Below are 25,970 nucleotides of genomic sequence, written 5' to 3' on the forward strand. Positions count from 1 at the left end.
ATTCTGAAATGGAAAGGTTTAAAAGAAAAACCAATACATTTAAAATTAAATATTTTCTATTTAATTCACTTAAAATAGCAATAATAAATCCATTACATGTGAATGCAAGTTATCATTTATGAAAAGTAACTATTTTCCAAAACTGAAATTTTAGTGATACATGGTTTTACTTATTTTTGCAACTCTCCTTGATCACAAGGGAAGGAAATGAGAAGGGAATACTTTATAAGGTCCCTACTATATGCCAGGCATCTAATAAGTGGCTAGGTGGTCCAGTGGATTGAGTATGGAGTTTGCAAACAGGAAGGTCTGGACTTAAAGCTGGCCTTAGATATTTAGTATCTGTGTGACCCTGGCCAAGTCACTTAACTTTTTCTGGGCTCAATTTCCTCAACTCCACTGAGCTTCTCCTCAAAATGAGCATAATAATACCTCCCAGGATTGTTGAAAGAATCATTTGACACCTTACATTTTATCCTCTTCCAATAAGTTGTTTGTAAAGTGCTTTGAAAACCTTAATTTGGGGGTGAGAGGTTTGGACAGTTACCCTTCTGCAGGTTGTCAGTAATTCTCCAGGGTCTTCCAAAAGTGGTTTAGCTATCTCATCAACTAATTCTTTCAAATCCCTGGAGTGTGGAGATGCCAAGGGAAGCCAAGGCCACTCTGAATAGGTCCCTTTTGATTCTTGGGTTTCCGCTCCCTACCAGACATTTTTGTTTTGTTCTTTTCAGCCCAAAGACTTAATTTTCTTAGAGGAACAAAAAAGAATATATGAGAATAACATTTGGGGCCCTCCATCATACTCGTCTCATGCTCCCCCAGCACTGGTCATTCTTCAGCTTTCACAATCCAAATTGTATGCATCCCCTTTGATCTGGTAATACCGCTATTGGGTCTGTATTCCAAAGAGATTTTTTTTAAGGAAAAATTATACAAAAATATTTAAAGTTGCCCTTTTTGTGGTGGCAAAGAGTTGGAAATGAAAAGGATGTCCCTCAATTGGGGACTGGCTAAACAAATTGTGGTATATGATAGTGATGGAATACTATTGTGCTATAAGGATGATGAACAGGATGATTCCAGAGAGAGCTGGAAAGACCTCCATGAACTGATGCAGAGTGAAATAAGCAGAACCAGAAGAACTTCGTACACAAACTGCAATACTGTGGAATGATCAACTCCGCAGTACAATGATCCAGGACAATTCTGAGAGACTTGTGGCAAAGAATGCTCTCCACCACCAGAGAAAAGAACTGTGGGAGTCAGATGCAGACCAAAGTATACTATCTGTCACATTAGTTTATCTGGGTTTTACTTTGGGGTTTTGGCTTTATACGATTGTTCTCTTAAAAGAATGAACAATATGGAAATAGGTTTTGCATGATAACACACGGATAGCCCAGTTTGAATTATTTGTCTGCTCTGAGATGTGGGAGAGAAGGGAAGGAGGGAGACAATTTTGGATCATACAACTTCAGAAAACTTATGTGGGAAATTTGTTATTACAAGTAATTGGGAAAATAAAATATCTTATAATAAAAAATTTTAAACCAATCAAAATTGTAAACCAGCAGTTGAACAAGTCCCCCCCATATGTACCAAGTTGCTGTTGTCTGACTCAGAAATGCAAGCCCCAGGCTCCAAGGAGCCAATATCCTGGGGGGAGGAAGAAGATGTGATAGATAAGTAAGTACTAAATACAATTAAAGCCAATACAAAGTAATTTGTTCCTGAGAGGCGGGGATGGAACAGGGACTGGGGGTGCGGGGGAAAGTGCTTACCCCATTGTTGCTAAACTAAAAAAAAAATAAAGAATTAAATAAAACCTTAGTCTGTCCTTAGCTTTCCTGGTCTCATTTGGGTGAGTTAGCTCCGCACCGTTTACAAGACGCACAAGTCTTTTATGATTGTCTGTAATAATACTAATAGTGCTTATATGTAATAATAACACTTAGCTTTGCAAATATGGGCGTGTTTTCATTCTCACATCAGCCCTGGGAGCTACTGGTGCTATTATACCATTTTACAGTCGAAGAACCTGAGACGACAGGAGTGAAGTGACTTACCCAGGGTCATACAGCTTAGTGTCAGAGGCCGGAATTGAATTTATTTCCAGGCCCCGCGATCTGTCGTCTGGGTCACCCTTAAAAGCCAAATTAGACAATGAGTTCCCATAGAATCATTAGCAGCCCTTTCAGTGAACTCCTAACACATTTTCCCCCACAGAATTCTTCCCATGGGAAAAAAAAGGATCTCCGAAGATTTTGTACTCTAAGGCCTCCGCCCCCTTTCTTCTGCAGCCCAGGGGTCGCCGCGGGCCATTCCATCCCACCCCATCTCGGTTGAGGAGTCCAGAAAGCTCAAATGGAGCAATCACTCCGCTCTGGCTCCTCCCCCTGCCCCGCTATTTCTCGGCCCCTCCCGCTCCCGCCACGCCCCCCTCCCTGAAGAGTGGGCTGCCCGGGTGTAGCTTTCCACCTCCGGTCTGGGCTACACTGTAACTGCCCTCGGCTTCGCCCCTGCAAAGCTCCCACCTCCCTTCGGGAGTTGAATCTCCTCCGCTTTGCAGTGGGGACCGCACCACAAGCCTTTGCGAGCTAACTCATAACTGAGGTAGGAGGCAGAGAGGCGCGGCGGGGGCTCTTGAGGCTGCCCAAATGGCGGGAGAAAGAATTGGGGGAACGCTCTCCCTTCCCGGGGCGCAGGCCTCGTTGGAAGGAAGAGGCTTCAAGCAAATAAATAGAGCCCAGCAGGCTAGGAAGATGTCTCCTTGGGCCAGACCAGACCGACCGCACGCAGCCATGCCTGCTGCCAGGGAGCGAGACCCGGACCAACATTAGCCCCTGCCTCGGGAGCTAAATCCAGGTTCGAACTTCCCAGTGAGTGCATCCATCCCTCCCCTTCGTGCCTGCCCCAAACCGGGGAGTCCGGACACCTGGTTCTAATCCCAACTTTGAGCCTTTCTTTCTGGGGGATGCTGGGAAAGTCACTCCCGATTTCCACATCCGAGGGGACCGACCGTGGGACTACACGGGGCTTCTGTAAATCTTGGCGAGGCTTTGTCAATATCAAGCCTCCCCGGAAACCCAAGTTAATTACTGTTATGACTTGGGGATGGGAATGTCCTCAGGATTCAAGTGCATTTCACTTCCCCGGAGTCCATGCTTAGCTTTCGGAAATTCTTGGGCCAGAGCTAGCTAGGTAGCACAGCGGAGTCGGGTTCAAGTCTGCCCTCAGACACTTCCCAGCTGGGGGACCCCGGGCACGGCACTTAGCCCCCATTGCCTAGCCCTCATCGTCTTAGAAATGATACTGACACAGTCTCTGTAAGGATTTTAAAAGTAAGAATTAAAAAAAAAAAAACCAAACCATTCTTGGGGCACAAAGGCATGCTCTCAGTCCACAGCATCCCGGTAAGATTAGAAGTTTATGACCAGACCAACAAAACAACCTGAGCTCCCAAGCTTTAATCCCTTTGTTAGGTATTGAGAATTGTCTCACTTCGTGGTGTGGAAGGCGGAAAGAGGTGTCATACACTCAATTCTGCTAGCCAGGAAGCTAAGGAAATGGCAGAGTCAGGAGTTCTGGAGAGGAAGAGATTGCTGGTACTGACTGGTACAAGCCACTGGGTTTGGAAGCCACACTGGATTCCAGAGTAGCCCAGTGCCTTATTGTCAGGGCTCAGGGATTCATAGAGGAGGGTTCAACTCGAGCCTGGGCAGAACATTCACAACCCAGCCCCTTCCTACTTTGTTTTATTCTTTAACTTTTGCCTTCTGTCTTTCCATTCCAAGGCAGAAGGGCAGTAAGGGCTAGGCAGTGAGGGTTAACTGGCTTGCCCAGAGACACACCGCTAGAAGTGCTCGCCTACATTTAACTGTCCCTTCCAATGTTCCTCCCTGATTTGGTCCCCCATGCCTGGAATTCTCCTTCTAGTCTCTGCCTCCTGGCTTTCTTGGCCTTCCTTCAAGACTCCTAAAACTCCACTTAGAGCCTTTCTGCCCTGCCTCCCCTCACTCTACTCCCATCTCTCCCAAATTGCCTTTTTACACTGTATGTGGTAGTTGGTGTGTTGCTCCCCCATTACAAGGGGAGCCCCTTGACGGCCAAGCTGTTTTTTTTGGGGGGGGGGCTTCCTTTGTATCATCGACCTATGTTTTTTTGTTTGTTTAAAACCCTCACCTTCTGTCTTAGAATCAATACTAGGTATTGGTTCTAAGGCAGAAGAGTGGTAAGGGCTAGGCAGTGGGAGTCAAGTGACTTGCCCAGGGTCATACAGCTAGGACGTGTCTGTGGCTAGATTTGAACCCAGGACCCCTCCTCTCTGGGCCTGACTCTCAATCCACTGAGCCACCCAGCTGCCCTAATAAATGCTTTTTGTCTGACAAAGGGACTAGAACGAGAAACAGCTGTGATTTGAATCCTGGTTGTTACTGCCAATCCAGGCTTCTTTTAATACATGGTGCTGCCTCCATTGTCATCTTCTGCACACAGTTCTTTCAACATACCATTCAAAGTCTGTACATCATGATTTCCTAGTGGAATACTGGCAGCGACTCAGAGAAGCCGTGCACGTGAGATTTTTCTCCCCATTTAACAGTTGAGAAGACTTGGGAAGTTGGGCTAGAAGTCTGTGGTGGGTTCCAGGCTACGGAGCCTGGCTCTGACTCTGGCCCAGGTCGAGGAGCCCTTTCTTCCTCCTGTGCAGCCATCCAACCCTGCTCTCCAGGTCCAGGTCTGGCCCAGCCACAGTGACATTCATCCATCGGTGAGTTTTTCCTCAGATCTCACAACCCACCGACAGCAATGAATGTTGATTGTGACCTTTGGTTTAGGTGGGCAATAGGACCGAGGGAGGGGAAGTGTGGCTCAGAAGCGGGACATTCATCCTGAATTCATCCAGTGAAGACCGCAGTGGAGACGGTTATCTGAGAGCCAGATGACATTTGAGGTGTGGAAAAAATGCGCTGAGGGTCAAAACTGAGAAAAGGGCCCCAGAAAATGCACAGGCAGGCGATGGCCTGTGGTGTAGACGGAGAGCCCCTGCTTCTTGGCAGGGACTCCAGACCTCTGCGGTCCTGGCCTTGGGCTCCTTGGCAGGCATCAGCTGGTCGTTTAAGGCTGCGGGGTCCACTCAACGGTCGATGGTTTGCCTTCAGCTGCTCAAACTCACCGACAGCGTTGAATGTTCCCCCAAACCTTTGGCATGTCACAGGCGGCAAGGTCCTCGAAGGCAGGAAGATGGGGCTGGAGGCGGAGGTCCCAGATACCCTCCCTCCTCAGCGCCCAGCTCTGCATCCCTGCTCTGAGCTGAAAGCATTCTTCCTGACTCCACTGTGCCAGGGGGAAGTGAGCTGGCAAAGATTTAACAACAGGCTCTCTGGCTGGGGGAGTAGGCCCAGCACTTAAAATTACGAACATTTTCTCCATCGCTTCCTTAAGTCCAAGATAGTCAACAAAATGACGAATTGAGCCCCGGTTTATTAGCAACGGCCAATTTCTGAGATGTAAATGCTCACCCTGAGAATTTAACAATCAGCTCCTGCAGATCCCACATTGTATGTGGACAGAATGTAAGCTCCGCAAGGGCTATGGCCTGTTTCTGGTTTTTTGTTTTACCGGCACTTGGCTTAACACCATTCAGGAACAAGAGTGGAATAAATGCTTGGTTAACTGATTCGGCAAATTTTCACTGAATACTGGCCCTCGGGAGTACATGATAGAGTGGCGGAATTCTGAAAAACTGACAGAACGGACCCCATGACCTAAGGTCCTAAAGGGGAAATGGGACAACTTTCTTGGTTTTTTCCTAATAGGGATGAGGAGAGAAAAAGAAAAAATGAGTTTTCAGTTGAAATAAAGTTTTTAAGGGGAGAAAATTGGAGGAAACAAAAGGGGGGGGGTTGTGCTTCTTGTACAGCACAAAGGATTCTGATGAGGAAGAAATGGAGTGGTGGGGATGTGCTGAAGAACTCACAATTCAGTTTTTGGTTTTTTTTAAATCCCTTCTCTTAGAATCAATATATTATATATTGGTTCTAAGGCAAAAAAACAGTAAGGACTAGGCAATTGGAGTTAGATGACTTGCCCAGGGTCACACAGCTAGGAAGTATTCTTATCTCAAAGCCTGGCTCTCTATCCACTAAATCACTTAGCGGCCCCCCACAGATCAGATTTTATTATTAAAAAAATTTTTTTTCCCTCAAGAAGCTAACATTTTAATGGGCAAGTAGGGCAGTGGACAGAATACTAGATCTGGAATCAAAAAGGCCTGAGTTTGAGTTTAGTCTTAAACACTTATTAGCTGTGTGGCCCTGGGCAAATAATAGCTATTTGACTCTGTTTCCTCATATGTAGAATGGGGACAAAAATAATATAGAAATAATCAAAATTATTGTGAGGATCAAATAAGATAATATTTGTATGTCTCTTTGCACAGTGCCTGGCATGTAGTAGGAATTTAATAAATCTTGTTTTCTTCCTTTTTTCCTTCCTTATGACCTAATGGGTGATAGAGAAAGAGAAGGACCAAGCCTTGCACAGATCAGATTTTAAAAAGACAGATATGGAAGAGCCCTATGCAAGACAAATGAATACAAAGAGTCATCCTGCATAGAAGGTCGACTTTGATAGGGTTAAATATCCAGGGAAACTGAGGATAAAGATGAAAAATAAAGACAATGAGAAAGATTTAAAAAACAACAACAAACAGCGCATGGGAGGCAAGAGGTAACTTAAGGATGGGATGCAAATAGACTAAATAGATTGAGAAAGGGCTCCTGGCTCATAATAATGACCTCCACGAATCTGAGATCTAAGTTGTTGGAGCTATAATAAGAGCTGTGTGACTGGTCCTAGCAGAAGTGAATCTGGGTCTTACCAGTTTCCCAAGCTAGAGATTTTTTATGCAACCACGTTAGCTCTAATCTATAATCCATTTTCTGATATCTGACCGGTGATTTAAATCACACTTTTGATTCATATCCTTATATGTTCAGCTGGAGAAGGGGTCTAAGCCTGGCTGGTGTGGATTTGTCTATAGTCCCTTTCATCTCCATCCCCAATGATTTGCCTCGGCATAGGAATTCTTAAAGATGGTGCTGAACATGGTGGTTTCCTCTAATAGTACAGAAACAACCCATCAATGTCTTTTATGACTTTGTGTGGATTCTTACCTACATCCTTTCGTAAATTTTGCCCACACCCCCTCCATCCAGTGTGCTAGGGGCTTTCCTGGAGATGTCTTGCTTTTGAGTAGAGCATATAAGCCAGCCATCAGTTATCCCTTCCTCACACCCTAAACTGGTCTACTTCCTTTTCTGGTGACTCCTGAATAATTCATCATGGGTGAAATGTTGTTGGCTGCTCCTACTTACCGTGTGGTTTATCCATTGCCTTTTAGATGACCTGAAACTTTATTACTTCAGAGATTGTAATTCACAGCCAGACACCATCACAGGAAGATTATTACTGTAAAAAATATGAAGCTTTCTTTTAGAAAAAAAGCTGGGGATCCTTAAAAACCATTGCTTAATTTTCCAAACGTAGTGTAGCTTGTCCTATTAGCCTTATTGTCCGTCTGATATAATTGGACTGGTGGACCCGCTTTTTTCCCCCACTGCCATTTGGACAAAAGACATTCTTTATCCACTTTGTTTTTCCTCCGTGAATAGTTAGGCCCAATTTTTTTGAGTGGTCTCATTTCTGAAGCTCTACAATGTTCCTGGGTTTGATATAATCAGCACAATAACATCCATGCAGGGAATCTCTCTTTTGTTTAAATTCTGAATTGAATATCCTCTATGATTGTGGCAGATATTTTATTTAAACCCTTGCTTTCTGTCTTAGACGCCATATTAAGTTTTGGTTCCAAGGCAGAAGAGCAGTAAAGGCCAGCCAATTGGGATTATACAACTGAGACCGGATTTGAACTCCCATCTTTATACCTCGTATTCTATCCTCTGAGTCCCAATAGCAAATATTTTTCAGAAGTATACATCTCCCTGTTGTATGCCTTCCTGATAGTAATAATCAAAGGATAGACACTTTGCTTGTATGACTTTTAACACACATATGGGAGCAATCTTATTTAAAAAAAAAAACAGCCAAGTGGGATAGCTAAGTGGCTCAGAAGATCCTGGGTTCAAATGTAGCCTTAGATACTTCCTAGCTGTGGGACCTTGGGCAAGTCACTTAACCTCAATTGCCTAGCCCTTGTTACTTTGAAAATGATACTTAGTTTTGATTCTAAAATGGAAGGTAAAGGTTTTTAAGAAATAAAAGTCTGGTCTTCTCTTATCTTTTATGTATCTTGAGAACTGACCTCTCAGTCCTTTCAACATTTGTCATCTCTAGCATGGACTTCCTCTCTACAGATCTACATGCTCTTCTTTCTTGTCTGTTATTTCTACTTCCTTATGTAGAACACAGGGTCTATGATGTTGAGTACAAATGTAGTGACTTCACTGACATAGATGGAGAAAGTTTATTTTAGAAATCCTAACAGATCTTTCCCATTTTTTCAGAGGATCAGAGAATAAGGAATCATACATCTAGAGCTAGAAAGGACCTCACCAGTTTTTTTAGTCTCATTTCTTCATTTTTCATTTTATAAAGGAGGAAACTGAGGCCAAAGATGCCAAGAGATTTGCCTAACATCATATAGGTAGGGTCAGATGTGGGATTTGAACTCAGGTCCAATGGCTCTGGAATTCTTTCTACTATTTATTATACTTCCAGTTTGGGTATGATCTAGCTTAACTGGATCTCTCAGCAATCTTTCTATGAAACTATTTTCCTTTCTATTAATTCCCACTTTTTTTTTTAACCCTTACCTTCCCTCTTGGAATCAATATTGTGTATTGTCTCCAAGGCAGAAGAGTGGTAAAGGGCTAGGCAATGGGGGTCAAGTGACTTGCCCAGGGTCACACAGCTGGGAAGTGAATGAGACCAGATTTGAACCTAGGACTTCCCATCTCTAGGCCTGGCTCTCAATCCACTGAGCCACCCAGCTGCCCCCTTGATTCCCACTATTAAGAGATGATAGTGAAGAAGCTCAGTGGATAGAGAACCTGGCCTGGAGAGGGGAGGTCCTGGGTTCAAATTTGGTCTCAGACAACTTCCAAGCTGCCCAGAGTCTTCTCTAGACTTAATCCCATTGATTCCAAGCTTGGAGATAAGGGTTTTTATTAAAAAGCATAAACAAAGAGATAATAGTGTTCATAATTTTCTACCCTTCTTCTTTATAATAGTATATAAACAAGTTTATATACTGAAACAGTTTTGCCCTTGGCTGCTACTTCTCTGTTTGGCAAGGAGATAATGGTATTGTTGGCTGAGGCAGTCAAGGTTCTCATGGTCACCTTGTTATAGTGATCGATGTATATTAACATGGGAAATGGTCATTGTCTTTATTGATATCTGTTCTTTTGTCCATTTCTCATTTATCAGCCTCCACTGTTTGTTTAAATAAGTCAAGTTTGGATTTTTTCAACTATATGCCATAGCTTCTCATTTTTGTTCAACTAATTTGTCATTGCATTATTTGCTCTAAGAGTCTGGTGGTCTCACTATAATCAGCTGATTCAGAAATGACTCTCCCACATCAGTAGCAGATTATATCTGTTAGGATTTAATCAGCCTTTTGGGGGATACAATTTGGTAATCCCCATTTCCAGAATCCCTCCTTTTTTTGAATAAAAATTAGGTAGAGAGGTGAAGGATTAGTGGAGAATTTTGCATATATTATCACTAAGGTACTTTGTTTTGCTCAACTATTTGTGAGAAAGGAAGGCTTTCTGGGAGTAGGAACAGGATATTAATCCAGGATTGATTGAGATATAAAAAATGCAAAATATCAAGAAAGCATATTATTTTAAAAACATCAAAGGGGAAAAACAACAACAGTATTCCCTGATATGTAGTTATGAGGCTTCTATGCCAATCTACAAGCTAAGATTATGTTCACAGTATCTAAAAACTGGGATTGACACTTCCTGCCCCCTTTGCTGCCACGCTGATGCCATTTCTGCAGAAATGGATGGGTGCCACCAGGACTTCTCTGTTTTGACTCTTTGTTTCCTGCATTGCCAAATATTCATCACCTAGCAGCCAGTCACCTGGTGAGGAGCCTTCTATCCTTAGCTAGGCTGATCCCAAATCAGAAATAGCATATGAATGGCATTCTATTAGAAGGCTTTCCAACATGGTAGACAGCCTAGGATATAGTAGAGTGCTGGACTTATATAGACAAGAAGATCCAGCTTTGGAATAGCTAGGTAGCACAGTGGATAGAGCTCCAGGCTCAGACTCAAGAGGACATGGGTTCAAATCTGGTCTCAGATACTTTCTAGCAGTGACACCATGAGTAAATCACTTAATCCCAATCCTTACTGTTCTACCTTGGAACTGATACTTAGTATTGGTTCTAAGATAGAAGATAGGGTTTAAAAAAAGAAAAAAGAAGAACTGAATTTGAATCTTCCCTCAGACATAGTAATTGTATCACCTTGGGCAAATCACTTCACTTTTAAACCTCAATGTCCTTATCTTTAAAACAAGAGCAATAATAGCACCTACTTCACAGAGTTGAGAATCTAATGTGAAACTGTATATAAGGCACACTGTAAATCTTAAAACGCTACATAAATATTAGCTATTATTATAAAGCTTGTAATTGGCTGGCAAAGCCTTGGAAAATCCACGGTCCCCGTCAGATCCAAGTGAGGCACCAAAGTGGAACTCTGTGGAGCAACTGAAAGCCAGAACAAATGTGGTGATGGTAGAATGAGTCCCCAGCTGCTCTTGGTGTGTATTCAAGTTATTACAGCTGAATGTCACAGGAGACTGACAGAATTGGACATTATGACTGCTGAGCAGTTATGGGTGCTCTTTAAAAAATTGTGGAAAGTGGGAGTGATGTTTTAGGCACGAATTGATCGTTCTATTTTCTTTCTTCTCTCCTCCCTCTCTTTCTCTCCTCACTTCCTTTCTTTCTTTCCTACTTTCTTACTTGTATACTTTCTTTCTCCCTTCCTCCCTTTCTTTACTTCCTTCCTCTCTTCTTTCTTAAAAAAAAAAACCTTAAAAATAAAATAAATTTAAAAACCCTTATTTTCTGCCTTAGTATCAATACTGTATATTGGTTCCAAGACAGAAGAGCAATACAGGTTAGGTAATGGAGGTTAAGCAACTTGCCCAGGGTCACATAGCTAGGAAGTGTCAGAGGCCACATTTGAACCCAGGACCTCCCATCACTAGGTCTGACTCTTCTGTTTTCAAAAAGAAGACAGTGAGGGCTCAGTGGATAGAGAATCAAACCTAGATTCTAATCAATTCTCTATAATCATGATTGATCATTGCATCAATAAGAGTTCTTAAGTCTTTCAAAATGGTCTTTACAGTGTTGATGTTAGATATAAATTGTTTTTCCTGGCTCAGCTCACTTCCTTCTGCATCAGGCTATACAAGTCTCCCCAGGATGGATGGTTACGAATGCTGCCTACTGCACAACAGAGAAGTCGGGGAATAAGGGACAGAATGAGAAACACATTTTTGCACATGGCCAATATGAAAACTTTTTTTGGCTTCACTACAATTGTTACAAGGGTTTTGTTTTTCTTTTTTCTTTTTCTCTTTTTTAATTAAAGTTAAGAGGGTTAGGAGGGTGAACAAGTAAATGACTGAAACTGAAAAGCTAATTTTGTCTACTGGCAGACTGTTAAGGGGAAGTGCAACAATGGGAACTGTGAACTCCAGTGTTAAATGTGGATACCCAGGGGGGCAGTTGGGTAGTTCAGTGGATTGAGAGCCAGGTCTAGAAATGGGAGCCTCTGGGTTCAAATGTGACCTCAGACACTTCCTAGCTGTGTGACCCTGGGCAAGTCACTTCACCCCCATTGCCTAGTCCTTACCACTCTTCTGCCTTGGAACTGATACAGTTTTAGACCAACCATAAACTTTACCTTGACTGCTGGTGTTCTAATTGTAAGATTCTTGTCCAGCACTCAGCAAGTGGACAGGCTCCTGAAGGAGCTAAATCCTATTAATCTTGACATTCTTTCTATTAAAAAACAACAACAATAGGAAAAAAGGAAGTTGTCATTAGCTGGAAGGACAGCTCACATACCCTCCGATAGGCCACAGAGGAAGTTGTGGGAGTTGGTTTTATCATATGCTCAAAGGCAACAAAATCTGTCCTTTCCCTGGATATTTGGTCGTCTTGTAAGCCGGTGTTCATGGTAAGTACTTGCAAAAAGACCGGTACAGAGATAGTCGTAGCTTCTCAGGAAAGTCTGGCTGCAGAGAATGAAGAGGTAGACAAGAAAACTCTCCAAATGGAAAACAGCAAATGCTTTAATACTTGGTAGCTTCAATGCAAGGGCAGCAATGGGTGAGAATGGAGAGAATTAGATTAGGAAGCATGGTTCAAGAGTAAGGAATGGGGGAATTTAAAGATACATAGAGGCTACCCAGAAGCCTCAGGCTTCTATTCCAAGAATACTTTTACAACAAAAAGAGCAAGCTGGCACGTGGTGCTTTCCAAGGAACCTAATTTTAAAAAATGAAATTGATTCCATTTTAACAAGATAATAAAAGATTTGGTATTGATGTGACGTCACCCCTGAGTCAGCTCTCTGCCGACTTGTTAGAGAAATGATGATCAGAATTAGTAAAAAGCTACAAGAAAGGAAAAATGAGGGAAAGATATGGCATATAACAAAAGATCAGAAAAATTCTTGGTAATGAGAAGCGAATAATGAACAAGAAATTTGTCATCAGGTACAAATATGATCATTCTATACAGACGTTTAGCTGCGTGTAAATCAATTGCTATCATGAGACCAAAATAGTCTAAAAAGTGCCCAAGTGAGCAAGTGCCTGGCTTCCTTGCCAAGCAGGGAGGGAGATGGCCAGCAAAGGCAACCCCCGTTTAAATACGAAGTAGTCTGCAAGATCTTCATGGATGAGGAGGAGTCCTCTCACTCCGTAAAGCAGAGAGAAGCAGTGGAGAATCAAACCAGTTGAAAGAAAGCTTGGTGAGAGACCCAACTAAACCAAGTCATCACAAGGGTGTTTGGGGATTAAAATGGAAAAGGCTGTACACACAAGAAAAATGGGAATGCTCTGCAAAGGTTTTTATAATGAAATTTTGAAACAAATACCCTAAAGGACAATGGATTCAGTTCTAGATCTGCTTTTACAGGAGGGAGCACTAAAGAGAACAAGGATGGGGAAGGTAGCCAAGTTAGACAATTGCCTGAAAAATAGGGCTAATAAAAGCATCCACTGTCATTGTTTGTGGAGCTAAGAAATATTTCACCTTAAGGGACCTATTTCCACCAAGGGGAATCCCATCCATCCATCCAAATCAGTGAAGATCCCTTGAAAGATAAAGCAACAGAGAGACTTGTTTACTGTCTAAATAACCTGATCACAAACATCAGACAGGAAAATGGATCTCACTAAAGATGTCTGTCGCTGCCGTCAAGATCTAGCACAGAATCCTAGTTGAAGACCAGTTCCCCGTAGATTGGGGGATTCTTCTTTTGGCCAGGACATTGTGCTCGCTGCATTCAGGTCCCTGCGGGTTGCAGAGGACTTTACCTCCTGGCAGGGAGGTGGGCTTGACCATCCACACAGGGAAAATCAAGTGAGTAAAGAATATCTATCGCTCAGATGATATGTAATGTGCTGTTAGATGGGCGTTCCATCACTGTGTGTATGAGTCATCACCGTGGATGTGTACATGTATAACCAGGGTACTGATTTCAGCACTATGCACCTGCATGTGTGTATACATATATGTACATGTCTATACATATGTGTGGGCATACACATACTCATGTGGGACAGAGGCCCAGATGGACAAGAGTTATTAGCCCTAGAATTCAACGTGTAGAAAAGAGGAGGCTGCCTTACCTTTGGGAAGTTGCAGAGCTCCATGTTTATGGCTGTAGGAGGCTGAACCCAACAGTTTCTGAAAAATCGAAAATGATGACCACAAAGGACAACAGAGGTCATACTCTGAGTAATATGAAATATAGTAAATGAGGAATTTTGAAAAACAGGAGTAAAAAAAGTATTATTGCAGGGGGAAAAAAAGATGGGCTGGGGGCAGCTGGGTGGCTCAGTGCATTGAGAGCCTGACCCAAAGAGGGGAGGTCCTGGGGTCAAATGGGGTTTCAGACACTTCCCAGCTGTGTGACCCTGGGAAAGTCACTTAACCCCTATTGCCTAGCCCTTACTGCTCTTCTGCCTTATAACCAATACACAGTATTAATTCCAAAGTGGAAGGTCGGGGTTTAAAAACAAAAACAAAAAGGTGGGCTAGTTCCAAGGGCAGGACAAAGGATGAAGGGTGGACAGCTCAAGTGTGGATCTGGTATCCTTCTGATGTTAGAAGTCAGGAAGCCTCTAGCAGGTTAGGTAGAACTGGAGAGAACTGGCAAAGGCAGACAAGGACCGGATTGTGATTTTCAGTTTAGGAAGGGACACAGAAATGGATGAGATCATGGAACCATTTGAGTAATCTGAATTATTGGATCAGGGAAGTCAGAGATTTTGACAAGAATTCTTATTGTTTCTCAAGATAGCCTTGTAGATAAAAATGTAAAGATACAGCATATCTGGATTGGAGAACTGGAGAAAATTGTGATGATGAATGGAATGTAGTATTACAGAGACCTATCTATCCATCTTAGAATCACAGAGTTCAGAGTTGTAAGGGACCTCAGAGACCACCTAATCCAAGGGTTCTTAACCTTTGCGTGTGCCTCTTTGGCAGTCTGTCTTCTCAGAAGAATATTTTTTAAATGCACAAAATAAAACACACAGAATTACAAAGGAAACTGGTGAAATGAAAACAATTATCTCCTCCAAAACCTTAGACACTTCCTGGGCAAGTTACTTAACTCCCATAGTCTAGCCCTTTACTGCTTTTCTGCCTGGGAACAATACACAGTATTGATTCTAAGGTGGAAGGTAAGAGTTTTGTTTTTTCCTTTTATCCCAGATTTTATTCTTCTCTTCCATTCTACAAATTAGGGCACTGAGCCTCCTGGAGGGAAAGAAGTTTACCCATAGTCAAGTCAAGGCTACAGAATTTAGAATTGAGTCGAGGCCCTCTGATTCTAAATCTAAGGGAGTCAAAGGAACTGCAATCAAATCATTTCTCTGTCACTATTTGTGACTATAACTCGGTTTTCTCATTTGTAAAATGGGAGGTTTGTACTACGTGGTCTCCAAGGTCCTTCCAGCTCACCTATTATCCATCCTATGAGTGAGTAAGAAAACTTGAGGCTGCATTAACAGAAGCAGCAAGTCCAAAATGATGGAAGAGGCAGCCCTTTTATACTTGGCCTTGGGCACGCCTTATTTTGGGTATTGTACTTTGGCACTATACTTTAGAAAGGACAGTATCAGGGCAGCTCAATGGCTCAATGGATAGAGAGGTGGGCCTGGAGTTGGGAGATCAAGGGTTCAAATGTGGCCTCAGACACTTCTTAGCCGTGTGACTCTGGGCAAGTCACTTAACCCACATTGCCTAGCCCTTACTGCTCTTCTATCTTATTCTATATTCATTCTAAGACAGACGGTAAGGATTTTTTAAAAAAGGAAGAAAAAAGAAAGGGGCAGTGTCAAAATGGGAAGAGGACATGGAACCATGCCACATGGGGACCAGTTGAAGAAACTAAGGATGCTTTGCCTGGAAAAAGAAGAAATGATTTGGGGAAAATATGCTAGCTTTCTTCAGTATCTCTGTATCAGACCTCTCTCTCATGTCATGTAAAAAAGGGACTGGATTTGTTCTATTTGACCCCAGAGGACAGAAAGGCAAATTTAGGTTTGCCATAAGGAAAAACCTGGAACAATTAAGAGTTGTCTAAAGTGGAATGGCCTACCTGAGCAGGGAGTGATTTATTCTTCACCAAAGGTCTTCAGGTAGAGGCTGACCACCATTTCTCAAAAAATTCCTGTTCAGGTGAAGGATGGATTTGAAACTAGTGAGGGCCTTCCTAGCGCTAGAATTCTGTACTTCTCTTATTACAGAAGGAGAGCCATGAAAAGTAGAAAACAGTCCTAGTCCTCAAAGGACTTCAAATCAGGTTGGATAAGGAATCCAGAAAAGAGTTCAATAATGTTGCATAGTACACAGCTCTTCCAAGAAGCTTTCCCTGATCAGCCCTCCCCAATCTCCCCATTTCTCTGAGCTTTTTCAGGATTTACTGATTATACCACCCACATTTGGGGCACATTCATACATTCCCTTGAGCTGAAACTGCCTCGTGGAGGCTGGGGATCATGTCATGGAGATCTCTGAATTCCCTTCAGCATCTGGCCAAGTGCTGGGCATTCAATTCCCGAGAAGTCTGGACACTGGAGGGGAGATAGACAAGTTCCCACCAGGGCCAAGTAGGAGGTTAGTTATCGGAAGCCACAGGCTGGGAGAAGAGTCATCTCTTGCTACAGACACATTCCAGGGCCCAGTTTAAGGAAGAGGTTTGGGAAAGGTCCTGCCTTTCCGTCCCTTCACCTCTTACCATACCATTTTCTCATCTGTAAGATGAATGAGTGGGACAAAAATATCTCTGACATCCCTTCCAATTCTAATAGTTCTGTGATAACAAATTACTTGGAAGGCTCTGAGCAATCTAGGCCAGCACCCTCTCCCTGCTTATCCTCATTTTGTTCCTTTGGGGTCTGGAAGTTCTTTTCCTCCTTCCTTAACTCAACCTCAGTCTTCTTTCGAGAAGTCTTCCCTAACCACCCCTGGTTCACGCGAACACAGATTCAGAGCCAAGAGAATCCTCAGCAATCATCTAGACCAACATTCTAATTTTGCAGATGAGTAAACTGAGGCTCAAAGAGGTTAAATGATTTGCCATCTGGTCCTTTGATTCCAAAATCAGGGCTCTTCCAACAGTACTAGTTCTCCTAAGAGCTCTTCCAGCACCTTTCCCACCCCTGTAACTTTACATGGTCTTTAAAAAAAACACAGCACCTTACCTTCTGCCCCGGTGCTGATTCTAAGATAGAGGAGCAGGAAGGTCTAGGAAAGTGGGGTTAAGTGACTTGCCCAGGGTCACACAACAAAGACATGTCTGAGGCCTGATTTGAACCCAAGGCCTCTTGATTTCAGCCTGGCACTGTCATTGTGCCACCTAGCTGCCCCTACATAGAATCATACTAGCTGTCATTTTATGTACTTGATTTCCCAATTAGAGTGAGGTTGAAATCACCAACCACAATATCTCTTAGATATCCTTCCAAGACTTAGAGTTGGGAGCACACAGCAGGCACCAGAAATACTTGATGATTCAGGGGGGTGAAGGGGGTTTATTCTGGGGTACGGAATCATTCCCCATTGATTCCTGGCCTTTGGGAGTCAGAACTGACTGAAGGTCGCCTGCCTTACCCCTAAAGGAGGCAGGACTGCCCTCAGGGAGGGTCCCCTCTAAGAGCAGGATCCCTGGCCAGGAGAGAGGAGAGGTAGAATACAGTGAGCAAAGGCTTCCCTGCCACCACTTACCCGTCCCCTCTGGCAGATGCTTCACCTCTCTAGTAAAGAATTTCTTCCCATCTGTAAAAACGAGAACAATGACAGCTGATTGGAATCCTTAGAGCAAGAATAATTTCTTTCAAAAGTGTTTTCTGATTCATAAATGTTTCCTTGAAACAGCCATGACAGTAAAGCCGACTGTGCAGTTATTTTGTTGTTGTTGGCCCAGTCATTGCATTTGCATGTAGAACTATGCTTCTAGGCTTGAAAGGATGGGGACCGACAGACACTAGCCCATATATTCACATAGTTAATGTGTCCGAGTAAGTCCAAGACATCTTGATTCCAGAGTGGGCTTCCTATCCCCTTCCTCTTTCCCTCTCCCCTCCCTGCTTTCCTTCCTTCCTTTCATCAGTTTCAAGGCAGAAGAGAGGTAAGGGTGAGGCAATTGGGGTCACACAGTTAGGAAGTATCTGAGGCCAGATTTGAACCCAGGATATCCTGTCTCTAAGACCTGGCTTTCTATCCACTGAGCCACCCAGCTGGCCCTCCGGAATCCCTTTCTGCCCATTAACCCTGGAGCTACAATTTCCTGGCTGCACAGCTGCCATTTTCCACACTCGGGTGGTGGGTATCTGTTCCTGTGGAGGCGCTGGGGGGTTCATATTGCTTCACTTGCATTTTTACCTGTGTAGATGGGGTGGTCTGTCTGAGGGTGGCGTTCTTTGTGCTAGCCTTTGCACCATCCTATGCCACAGAAGTTAACGCTGGACACCCCAGGCATTAACTACAGTAGGCACTTAATATTGGAATGAAATAGTTTAGCCTAATCCTTTCATGTTACATACTGAGAACCAGAAGGCCTAGAGAAACGAAGGGAATCAACAGAGGAAAGTAAGAAGTGTAGGGGATGGGGGCAGCCGGCCCTCCACACAGGAGGCCCTGGTTTCAAATGTAGCCTCGGATACTTCCTGTCTGTGTGACCCTGGGCAAGTCACTTAACCCCCATGGCCTAGCCCTTACCACCAGATACATAATACTCAAGTATTGATTCTAGGATGGAAGGAGAGGGCTAAAAGCCAAGTGTGGCTGACGTACCTCAGGATCTACGGGTGAGAATGGGACTGGCCGGGGCTGAGCTGGCAGTCAGAAAGGGGAAGCTCGTGGGTTTCTCTGGGTGTAGTGGTGTTGCTTTCAGTCTGTGCTGCCTGCAGCCTTCCCACGTGGAAGGGGAGGGGGAGTTGGATGTCCGTATTATCCCAACAGATCCATGACTACTCCCAGGGGCCCAGCCCTCTAATGAGCCCCTGGCACCGAGGGGCTGGGCTGGGGGGTGGAGGAGAGGCCCTTGGTGTGTGGGGCAGACGACGGTGTCCTCGTTTGAACCTCACAACCAGGGATGGAGATTAGGTTTTTGAGAGGGGAAATTAAATGTTGTTCCAGATTCACTCCCAGTTGGGAGCCATTTTCCCAGAACCCTCCTCCAGAGGAGGAGCTCGGGAAAACACTGACTCTTGGATGCCAGGCAGGCAGATTTGAGATGCGCCGCCTGATGGCCTTTCCCAAATCGCCTCCTTTCCTTGGGGGTCTTTCCAGACCAAGTTTAGAAGACTAGCAGGCAGGGAGACCCCCCCCTTCCCTCTTCAAAGCTGCCAGGGCTCCAGACAGGCATTATTTGGGGCCCCTTTTTATAAAAGGCAGGAATTTCCCTTCGTCTCTTACTCAGGGTGGCACCCAGGCCTCTCCCTTTCTGGTCTGGGCCCGACCCCTACCCGCTTTTCTCCGGTTGTCTGATTTGAACAGAACCCACCTTCTCTGAATTTGGCATCCCCTGGGCTCCAGCAGAAGCACCCTGGATCTGGTCATTTCCAAAGCCTCCGGCCTACTCCTGGCGGCTCCTTCTCCACAGCGCTAGTGGAAGGGAGGAATGCGGTCCTCAGTCCTGGCACCGAGGAGATCCCCTGGGCTGAAAGCAAAGGAGAAAGGAAAGCCTTTATCTGGGCCTGGGTGGAGGAAGCCAATCTCTAGCCGCTCTGAGCCAGGGAGAACAGCAGTAGTAGGGGGAGCCCCGTAATGATATGGCAAAGAGATAAAGGAAGGTGGGGGAGGGACGGGCAAAGGGAAACCTTCCCAGGCCCCTAGATAAGGGCTAGAGTGAACAAGGCTGGCCCCAGCTGAGGTGCAGGCGCCCTTCCACTGGCTCTAGACGGCCTGGATCCTCTAGGGGAGGGGGCTGGGAAGGAGATGGCAGGGGCCCAAGAGGAAGGAGAAATGGAAGGGTCAGGGACAGGGCGGAAAGGCCTTTTCTGACCTCCCTCTTTCCTTCTTTTCAGAGTCAGGGACCAGCTAGGGTCAGAAAGGCAGAGAGGGAATTCTCTCCTGGGTCTCTAATCATTCCCTCCCTCCTTCCACTGCCAGTGCTATGGTCAGAGAGGGCAGGCCGGACTGGGTGGCTTTATGCCGTTTACAGTGCGGGCTGGTGGGGCTGGGGGTGGCCCACCTTTCCCAAGCCTGCTCCTGTGCCACCTGGCAAGAAGTCCTAGGTCCATCTGTCCACTACAGCTGTCTGGCTCTCTGCCCGCTCCGACTATGCCCTCACGTCTGGCTGCTCAGCTCCCCGCTGCCCTACCTGCTCCAGCTTCCTTAGGCTCTGTCCTTTCTGCCTCAGACAAAAAAGAAACCCCTTTGGCCTGAGATGGGACAATTGCAGGGGAAGGAGACAGGAAACAGAGGCTGGTATAGGGAACAGAAAGTTACTTGGGAGCGTCCCCCCTCCGCAGCTTGGTCTGAAATCTGCCCGTCTGGAGGTCCGGCCCTGGCGGCAGGAAGGAGGAGGGCCCCAGTGGGAGTCTGTTTTCTCATTTCCAGCCTCCAAGGCCCAGGGAGCCCAGTTGGGGGTCAAAGACCAACTCTAGGGCCTAGCGTGGGGAGGGGACAGCTGCGAAGGGCTTGGGATTCAGGGGTCAGAGGTGAGAGCAAGAAACATGGCTGTGCCTGAGGCCACAGATGGAGGGGGAACCCATGGCGGCGGCTCAGCCACCAAGTTGAAGAGCAAGGTGGGGGAGGGGCCGGGAGAAAGGGCAGAGGTCAGAGGCAGAGGGAGAGATGCGGGCAATAGATGGTGTCTGGCATCTTGCTGTGAGACGGAGCAAAAGTATTTTGTTTGTGGCTGGGAATCATCATGTTTGTGTCTGTGCCAGTGTCGGCACAGTTTGGGGGGGGGGGGTACCTGGGTCTCTCCGGGAGCCTCCGTGTATGGGAGAGTCTGGAGGCAGACAAAGGGCCCATTGTGGGGGGAGTGACGGAGGAGGGCCGGGCAGGGGTCGCCCCCATGTGGATGCTGGCCCGGGTGGGGGAGGTTTGCTGAGGAAGAGCTGTTAATGGTCCGTGGCTGTCTAGACAGAGCTGGCGGCTTCTCATTTCCTTGACACCTGCTCCTCAGCCTCTCAGGTTACCAGCAGCCCCTGGCAGGCCCCAGCCCCACTCCCACTAGCTGCCTCCTTCCTCCAGCCTTTCATCCCTCTGAATTCAGGAGGGAGGGGGGGAGTGTGCCTGCAAGGGGAGGGAAGCCCCAAAGTAGAGACCAGACTTTCCATTATCCATCTTGGACATTTTTCCTTAACACAGAACAGGGGGAAATGGAGGCTCCCTTAGCAGGAAGGGAAAACCCACCAGGTCCTTCTTTTCCACCCTGGCTCCCCCAGAGGGGAGTTTGGTGGGTGGGATGAGCTATCCCCCTTCTGCAGCCTCAGCTAGGACCCCAGGGAGGCACCAGGGAAGGAGCTGAGCCCTCTCTCCCTCCTCCACCCCTGAGGGTCATCTTTGAAGAGGCTGGGGCTGCAGGAGGCCCATCATCAGCATATCACCCATGAAACTAAGCTGCTTTGTCGCTACTCCCACCATGTCTCAGCACTTGAGGGTTTATAACGGTGTGTGTGTGTCCTGGTGGTGGTTCTGTGTGTACATCCCTAAATGACAGTGTCTCGGGTCTCTATGTTGAGGCTGGCGACCGTCTTCATGGTCTTATTGACTGTATTTAGGTGTAGGAGCTCCCACGCCTGCGGGCTGCTGCCACATGCCTGTGCCAGCCCTGTGTGACTCAGTCTATCTCCCCAGACTTATCCCGAGCGAGGGCTCCACGCCCACTCTACCTCCCAGCTCTTGCGAGACGCGTCAGGAGTCCAGAATCCATTCCCCGTCAGCGTCTCCCAGCTCGGGGCTGTGGCCCTCCTGAGGGCAGGGAGCCTTTTTTCATTTAGCCATGTGTCAGGAGGCATTATTTCACCTATGGCTCCCCGGCGCCTTCCCTCGGTGCCCGCTGAGTTGGTGTGAGTGTTGGGTCCGGCTCTCTATGTGTGTCTGAGTTAACATGTCCATCCGGCTACGTCAGCGTGTCTTCGTGGGTCTGGGCGCCCAAGCAGAGGTAGGAGAATGAGAGAGCCAAGAAAACTGTGACAAAAACTAAGGAGTAAGATCGAGGCTGGGGAAATGAGAGAACAGATTGCCTGCCCCCTCCCCCCAGGGATGGAAGCTATCTTTCTGGCTGAATCAGACACGGCCCCCTCCCCCATCTGAAAATTCACCCTGGCCTGAGCAGACTCTAAAAAGGCCCCTGTCTCTTTAAAAGTGCTACGTGAGCTTTGGAATAAGGGGCCATTTTTCCTTTTTATAGCAGATTTTGGAGGGCGTGTTCCTTTAAGTAAACCTCAGGGCACTATAAATACACTGCAGAGGAGCCATAATGACAGGGGAGAGAGGAAGGCCCAGCTACTCCAGCCACCCCAGCCCCAGTCCTCCCCCACCTAACTTTCTTCTAGGAGCCTAAGGCTCCCCCCCCCCCAGCTCCAGTCTCTAAAAGCCTTGCCCACCGGGGCCCCCTGGCACTTTGTGATCCCCCAGCAGGTGTGGGTCTTAGAGACCTGCCTGAAGAGCTGCCCATTCCCAGGCTTCCTGACCCCCCTCCCGCAGTGTTCTTGGAGGCCGATTACCCAAGAAGCCACTTCTGCCCGAGTTAGGCTGGCGGCACAGCCCCTTGGGCTCCGCTGCTTCTTTTAAGGGGAACCGGTTCCCAGCTTCCCCGGCTTGGAGTGCCTGGGTGACTTTGATTCAAGTTCATCGCGATCAAAGGAAATTTGCCGAAGGAACCTGGTCTGGGTGTGGGAACCGAACAAACATTTTCTTCCCAAGATTTCGAAACTCCTCCCATCCTCGACACCCCCCACTCAATTTAAGGAAAGTAAAACCGGACTTCAAATAGTTCCCGGTGCCCATTGGGGGAGGGGAAGTCCCAAAATAGAGGGGGGGGGTTGAAACTGAGGAAATTCGGGCTCCTTCCTTCTCTTGTCATTCCTAGCTACACCCTCACTCCCTCCATGCCTAGGAGCCATCTCAGCTCCAGTCCTCTCTCTAACCGTCTTTGCAAGAGTTCCCCCTAGCCTAAGTGGATGAGCACGTACTGGAGAGATTCTGCCAGTGCCCACGGAGCACTGCCATCTCCAAGGCTCCACCCTAGGAGATTGTGCCATCTTCTTCCCTGTCCCTTCTCCCCAAGGGCAGTCCTGCAGGAGGCAAGACAGAGCAAAACCCTCCTCCATTCCCCCTTCCAGCACCCTCCAGATACCTGTTCTTCCAGCCCCCTCCCCCTTTGGCCCAGACTTTGATTAGGTGTGCATGGGGGAAGGGTGTCTACCTGACCTAGCACTAACTTGAGAGTTAGCCTCTAGCCTCTCCCCAAGAGCCCCGGCAAACCTCTTTAGACAGCTCTGGAGTGGGGATAGAGCTCAGGGAAACTGAACTGGCAAAATGCTTAAGATTAGAGCTGGGCACTCTCTTTCCTTCCCTCTCATATTCTCCCTTCCCCTTTCCCCCTCTAAGCCCCTCTCCAGCCTTCCCTCCATCTATTTCCCCTCCCCCCCCTTTGGCCCTCTATTTCCTCTCCATCTTTCCGTCTCCCCTTTCCCTCCTTTCTCCCCCATCCCCCCTTCTCCTTAGCCCCCTCCTTCCCTTTCCTCTTCTCTCCCCAAGAGCAACAATCTTAAGTAGGGCTGAGAGATCTTGCGGGCATGGGGGGGGGTGGTGGTGGCGGTTTCTGGTCTCTCAGAAAGCAGGTGTGGGTGTTGGGGTGTTGGTGCCGCTGGACCTCTAGCCTCCGCTCACTCCTCCACACCCCTACCCCCGCCCCAGCCTGATTCCTCCAGGCTTCGGGTCTCCCGACAGTTCCCACCCCCCCCCATCCCCACCCTCCTGCCTCGGGTCCTCGCCCTTTGTGCCCTGGCAGCAGCAGCCGTCCCCTGCCTGGGCCCCCCCACCTCCGCTCTCCGGCCCCGCCCTGGGAGCAGGGGGCCGCAGCCCCGAGGCCCGGCCCGGCCCAGTCCAGCCAGACCCCGGCAGCTCCGGGGCAGCCTGGGGCCGGAGGCTCGCTCCGCCCGCCCGCCGGCCCTGGACACTCACCTCTTCCGCTGCGTGCCCTACCAGGCCGCCGGCCCTGCGCCCCTCCTGGGCCCCGCGCCACCGTCTCCCGAGCTGCTGCGGGCACAAAACCTCCCGCAGGGCCCCGACTCTGCACCTCGGCGGACAATTGCATTTCTCTGGCTGCGGCGGCGCCGGAGGCCGGCCCTGGCGGTGGCTCTGCGGGGCCGTGGGGCTTCAGCGAAGGTTATGTGGGGCCACGGAGCGCCCTCCCCCTCCCTCCCTCCTTCCCTCCTCCCTGCCCCCCCCCATCCCGCCTCCCGCCTCCCGCCTCTCCTAGGCTGCTCCGCTCCCTCTCCGGGTCTGTCTCGGTGACGTTCCCTCTCCCTCCCCGCCTCCCTCCTTTCCTCCCTCCCCCCCCCCACTCCCCCTCCTTCTCCTTCCTCCCCTCCCCTTCCCTCCGGGGATCCTCCATCCCAGTCTGTCTGCACTCACACACACACACAGACACACATATGCATAGAGCTGACATTCAGATAGCGATTTAAGATTCGGAAGCACTTTACTGTATACTCTCATGTAGTCCTCATCACTACCCTGCGAGGGAGGCGCCAGTTATTATCCCCATTGTACAGATGAGGCCAGTGAAGCTCGCAGACCTTAAGTGAAGTGACAAATTAATGGCAGTGGCAGGATAGGAACTCGGTTCTGCCTGGCCTCAGGGCCAGCCCTCTTTGCATGACAGACTCCTCCCCTAGACAAGGCCGGGAATGGCTGTTCACAAAGACACATTCAGTGGCCCAATGTGCACTCTAACATACACAAACTCACCGAGTACTCTTACAAACTCAGGGGGCGCCCAGACCCCAACTCAGACAGACTCCCGCTAGTGCTGGCTGCACCCTGAATAACACAGACATCCCAGCACGCTCCCAAGAGCACACACACTCAGGGACCCAGCAGCTGCTTACTTCCCGTTTGTGGGCTGGGGAAAGTGTTTGGGGGAAGGGTGGTCATCCCAAGATGGACAGCGGTGCCAGATTGGCTGCCCAGAAGATGAGGGCTCTTCCCATTGGTCCTAACCTGGGAGCCCAAGAGATGCGATGTGTTATTGTTTTCTTTTACTAGTTCTTTCATCCACCTACCTACTCCTCTCCCTCCCTTCTTACCTCCCTCCTCACCTCCTCAACTACCTGCCTGTCTCTCTCTCTCTCTACTTACCTACCTACCTACCTACTTTCTCTCTCTCCCTCTTTTCTCTCTGTTTCTCTCTCTCTCCCTCCCTCTCTGTTTCTCTCTCTCTCTCTCCCCCTCTCTGTTTCTCTCTCTCCCTTTCTCTGTCTCTCTTCCTCTCTCTCTCCCTCTCTCCCTCTCTCTCTCTCTCTCTGTCTCTCTCTCCCTCTCTCTCTCTCTCTCTCTGTCTCTCTCTCCCTCTCTCTCTCTCTCTGTCTCTCTTCCTCCCTCCCTCTCTCCCTCTCTCTCTCTCTCTCTCTCTCCCTCTCTGTTTCTCTCTCTCCCTTTCTCTGTCTCTCTTCCTCTCTCTCTCCCTCTCTCCCTCTCTGTCTCTGTCTCTCTTCCTCTCTCTCTCTCCCTCTCTCTGTCTCCCTCCCTCTCTGTTTCTCTCTCTCTCTCTCTCTCTCTCTCTCTCTCTCTCCCTCTCTGTTTCTCTCTCTCCCTTTCTGTTTCACTCTCTCTCTCTCTCTCTCTCTCCCTCTCTGTCTCTCCCTCTCTGTCTCTCTCTCTGTTTCTCTCCTCTCTCTCTGTCTCTCTCTGTCTCTCTCTCTCTGTCTCTGTCTCACTCTGTCTCACTCTCTCACTCTCTATCCCTCCCTCCCTCTCCTCTCTCCCTCTTCTTTCTCCCCCTCTTTTTCCCTCTTTTACTCTCTCCCTCTCTCTCTTCCTTTCTCTCTCTCTCCCTCTCCCCCCACCTCTCTCTGTCTCTGTCTCACTCTCACTCTCTCTCTTCCTCCCTCTCTTCTCTCTCTCCCCCTTTCCCTCTTTTCTCTCTCACCCTCTACCTCTTTTCTCTTTCTCTCTCCCTCCCTCTCTGTTTCTCTCCCTC

At 47.5% G+C, this 25,970-nt stretch overlaps 1 long non-coding RNA gene and 2 other non-coding genes across 6 annotated transcripts; all 3 read right to left on the reverse strand.

The window, feature by feature from the left end:
* Nucleotides 1-70: 70 nt before the first annotated feature.
* LOC103099249 (uncharacterized) lies at nucleotides 71-24,178 on the reverse strand. Of its 4 annotated transcripts, none has more exons than XR_008917417.1 (3): nucleotides 23,951-24,178; nucleotides 19,311-19,466; nucleotides 71-17,581 (listed from the first exon to the last, which is right to left on the reverse strand). It is a non-coding gene; the product is annotated as an uncharacterized LOC103099249 (long non-coding RNA). The 4 variants fall into 4 exon arrangements; XR_008917418.1 differs by lacking the exon at nucleotides 23,951-24,178 and having other exon boundaries at nucleotides 71-15,974; nucleotides 17,531-17,581; nucleotides 19,311-23,944; XR_008917419.1 differs by lacking the exon at nucleotides 23,951-24,178 and having other exon boundaries at nucleotides 71-7,470; nucleotides 11,964-17,581; nucleotides 19,311-23,942.
* On the reverse strand, nucleotides 4,752-4,815 carry MIR181B-3 (microRNA mir-181b-3). Its single transcript, NR_127486.1, has one exon. It is a non-coding gene; the product is annotated as a microRNA mir-181b-3 (primary transcript).
* MIR181A-3 (microRNA mir-181a-3) lies at nucleotides 5,125-5,196 on the reverse strand. The gene has a single exon (NR_032186.1). It is a non-coding gene; the product is annotated as a microRNA mir-181a-3 (primary transcript).
* Nucleotides 24,179-25,970: the final 1,792 nt, after the last annotated feature.

This window comes from Monodelphis domestica, chromosome 3, assembly GCF_027887165.1.
Source record: "Monodelphis domestica isolate mMonDom1 chromosome 3, mMonDom1.pri, whole genome shotgun sequence".
Lineage (NCBI taxonomy): Eukaryota > Metazoa > Chordata > Mammalia > Didelphimorphia > Didelphidae > Monodelphis > Monodelphis domestica.